This window comes from Piliocolobus tephrosceles, chromosome 1 (assembly GCF_002776525.5).
Source record: "Piliocolobus tephrosceles isolate RC106 chromosome 1, ASM277652v3, whole genome shotgun sequence".
NCBI classification, from domain to species: Eukaryota; Metazoa; Chordata; class Mammalia; order Primates; family Cercopithecidae; genus Piliocolobus; species Piliocolobus tephrosceles.
In genome coordinates, this window is record NC_045434.1 from 186,350,204 (window position 1) to 186,354,390 (window position 4,187).

At 50.4% G+C, this 4,187-nt stretch overlaps 1 pseudogene; it reads left to right on the forward strand.

The window, feature by feature from the left end:
• LOC116418487 overlaps positions 1-1,679 on the forward strand; it is a 3,859-nt pseudogene extending 2,180 nt beyond the window's left edge.
• The last annotated feature ends 2,508 nt before the right edge of the window (positions 1,680-4,187 follow it).

Genomic DNA, 4,187 nt, shown 5'->3' on the forward strand with positions numbered 1-4,187 from the left:
CACAGAGGGCAAAATATGCATGGCTTTGAAATATTAGATTGGAGAATTCAAAGAACCTATGAGCCTGTGGCTGGAGTAGACGAAGCCCTGTCTGGATGCAGACCTCTCCGTAACCTGGATGTCCCCATGTCCTAATGCTATTAGCAGGAAGCCCCCAGTTTCTCCTTCCCAAACTTATCAAAGTGGAACCTCAGCCTCCTCCAATACTGGGAGGGAAGAAATTGGGGGTGGCGGGGGCTGTCCATGGTGCTAAAACTGGATTAATCCATTTCCACAGATGAGCTCTGACCTTAAAGTTTCTATTCTGTCTTCACCTTCTGGAAGCTAGATGAAGGAGGGCGGCTCGGGGAGACCCCAGGAAGCTGAGCACCCCAAGGGCTAAGGAAGTAATAATCCTCAGGGCAAGGTAGGGCTGGAGAGTAGAGAGAGGACCTAGAGGAACAAGATTAGGACAATTATCATGTGTAGCATTTGCAGGTCCTAGGAAAAACATTTTCTTGAGTTTGGAGACTTTCTCTGCTTCCTAAGAACCATTCAGTGTTCTTGAAGTGAGCCCTGAAAATGGTCCCTTAGGAAAATAGTTCCAGGATCTCCTCTTTATGTGTGTGGGTGTGTATCTGTGTGTGTAGTTGCTTCTGTATGCATGTGTGCGGCTCACTATGCATGTAATAGATTCTGTGTGTGATGACGCACAGCTCATATTAAAACAACTGGCATCTCATAATTCAATTCCTCAAGAGGAAAAATCTAGGACAAATATTTAGCTGGTATTTTATCCCAATTCAAAAATGTGTACATCCTGAGTTGTCTCATCTCCACCCACAGCCCTGTAGTCACAACCACCCAGGTAGCATCTGCTAAGAAGAGAAAGCTCCAGTCTCCATGTGCAGGGGTGGGGGTGCCTGTCTTGGTGGGGGCTGAGGGGAAAGCCTGCAAGCATTTCACAGTTCCAAGGAGATGGAAAGCCTGCAGCTCGGCACAGCCAACCTGGGCTTGCAGACATGGTCTCTAGCTAAACTTCTTGTCTGGTCCATCATGACTAAAGGGAAGGGGCCTGCACCCCTGGTGTCTATACCCATCCGTCTTGGGCTGCTCTATTCCCCAATCTTGATGGGCCTTACAGGCCTGGGAACATCCAGCCTTCAGACATGGTGTTGGCCAACTCAGAACCTTGGCTGCAGGCAGAGCTGGGTTGGAGTCTAGGCTCCACTACTCACCCATTGTGGGACTGAGGGCATGTTGTTTCAACTGCTGCACCTCATTTGCTGTTGACCCCAGTGAGTGCCCCAGTGTGGCTGCCACACAGTCAGTGCTCCCTCACTGTGGATCGCCCTCTCTGTCTCCCTAACAGGAGACATGACAGTCATTTGCTCAGGTACATTTCTTCCTGAGTGATCTATTGACATGAAATTGGCCTTCAGCTTCTTCTTCTTCTTCTTTTTTTTTTTTTTTTTTTTGAGACAGAGTCTCGCTCTATTCCCCTGGCTGGAGTCCAATGGTGTGATCTCGGCTCACTGCAACCTCTGCTTCCCGGGTTCAAGTGATTCTCCTGCCTCAGCCTCCTGAGTAGCTAGAATTCCAGGTGCCCACCACCACGCCTGACTAATTTTTGTATTTTTAGTAGAAACGGGGTTTCACCATGCTGGCCAGGCTGGTCTTGAACTCCTGATCTCAGGTGATCCACCCACCTCGGCCTCCCAAAGTATTGGGATTACAGGTGTGAGCCACAGCGCCCAGCCTCAGCTTCTTATATATTTATCAATTTAGCCACCACTGGTACATAAACTGTTGTCCTCACAGTAAAATTTGTTAGCTACATTCCTTTGCATGTGTGACTTGGGCTTCTGTGCCTCTTCAGACTTCTCTCAACTCGGGACAAATCCATCTGCTCATCTGCATGAACAAGCCCTCTTATCTTCCAGTGGGATGGATTTTCCAGCCTCTCCCAGAACACACACATTTGTAGATTTACAGCTCCTTTTCCCACTTCTGCTGCCGCTCTAGCTACTGCATATTGAGGACTTGCTCTTGGCCAGGCATAGTACTGAATGCTTTGCCAAGATTATCTCTAAGAAATGGGCACCATTCTTATCCCCATTTTACAGATGTGAAAACCGAAGTTTAGAACAGTTGAATGATTAGCCCAAAGTCCCCCAAATACTGAGTGGTGGAGCCAGTCTTTGATTTTAGATTTTTCTGATTCTAGAGCCCACAATTTCTGCTTGCATTTTGTATCATAGAATGGAAACAGTCCTCCTCCAAATGTTCCATTGTCTCCTTCTCTTTGTCCTTCTCTTCCTCCTCATCCTCTCCCACCTCCTCCTCCTTTTCTTCTCACCCTCCTCTTCTTCCTCCCGATTCCTCTGTAAACCTCTTCTTTCTCTCTCTCTCTTCCCCAGATATTTGCCCCCAGCCCAGCACTGCCAAACCTCTGCAGCCAGGATGTTTAAGAGCTGAGATTCCATGTCACCTGCTGGGACAGCAAGGGGAATATGGCTTCAGAGACACCCCTACATTATGGGAGGAAGGAAGGCCAAGGTCTCCAGACTTACAACCCACCCTGAGGCCCCTCCCCTGGCTTGGAGCTGTGTGCCTAGAAAAAGACACGTTGGTTTCTCCTTCACTTCTAGCAGCTCAGCGGAGGGACCATCCCTGTCCTCAGCATCCGATCGCTGCAGGTGTGTGGGTGATGATAACGCTGTTCCCAGGTTTACTCTCACACAGTGTGCCAAAGAGTTTCTTCTGGACCTCATGTGATCTCACAGCATCCTGGGAAGCAGAGATTATGCCGTTTGAATGGGGAAACTCAGGTCACACAGGAAGGTAGGAGCAGAACCAGCATCAGATTCCAGAGTGTCTCATTCCCAGGCCAGTGTCTGTAACAAAAGGGCAGGCCCAACCTGTGAGTCGGTCACGATGTCGGTTGTTTTAGCTTTTATTTCAGCACGAGTCTCACTGCCTGCTCTTCACAGCCATGGGGGAGGGTGGGGCCAGAGCTGTCTGGATTCAGTTCAGGGCCCCAGCTCTGCCACTGGCTCAATGTGTGTGACCTTGGGCACTGAGGCTCCTTTGCCTCAGTTTGCCACAGGCCTATTTTCTCATCTGTAAAATGGCCTTTCACGGGACCAGGGCACTGAGTTTGACTCTCCAGCAATCTGTGCTCAGAGCATCTCGTTCCCCAGGGGCTCCAGGGCTGGACGTGGCCTGCATGGCCACTTGGCTCCGCAGCAGCTGCTTCACTTCCTCAGCCAGGATTTTAATTTCTCCTACTGGAAACTGGGTCCATGCATTTGGCCTGAATAAGTTGATTTGTCGAAATTACTATTTCCTGAGGCTGTTCACATCAGAAGCAGCAGGTGGTTCTTCCGTGTGCTTCAGAAAGCGCCCCAGAGTCCAGCTGAGACAAATCCATCCCTCCAAAGCGACATCTCCTGGAAGGCAGCACTGAATTATGTCACATTATAACAGCATTTCACTCGGCTCCTGTGACCTTCATTTAGCCAGAGCCAGAATCTCCTGCTGAGATGCCCACTCCCCTGTCTGGAGACTTTTCCTGGCCTGCACCAGGCAGACTGCATCATAGCAGGTGGGACGGGGGTCAACAGCAAGGTGAGGCAGGGGCGGGCAGGGATAGGCCCCCTTGACAGAGAGGAGAAGGCGGGATTCAGAGGACCACATCCATGGGACAATTTGCTTCGCAGGGCCAGTCACCCACCATGGGTGGCCCTGGAGACTCCTGTCCCCTTCACCCATTCCCTTTCTCACTCAGCAAACATTTCTTGGCCACTGATGTGCCGGGGTGACGTGCCAGGTTAAGGGGACACAGAGGTGGTGAAGAGCTTGCCTTTATCTCAGGGACTGACAGTCTGGAACAGGAGACAGAAACTCTGCGTCAAGTAACAATAACAGACATCAGGGAACAGGAGGAGGGAGCGGTTAACTCGCTCCAGGGTTGGGGGACAGGGGTGAGTCTCGGGGTGGCTGCCGCAAAGGGTGCTCTTTTTGAAGAACGTGGAAGAACCACCTGCTGCTTCCAATGTGAGCAACCCCAGGAAATGGTCATTTCAACAGCTTGCCCTGAGTCAAGGGCCCAGTGCTGATAGTTTATCTGAGAGGGAATCCCTCTCAGATAAAATGTGGAAACAGAGCAACTAAGCCGGGAAAAGAGAAAAGTCGGTGAAGCGTGA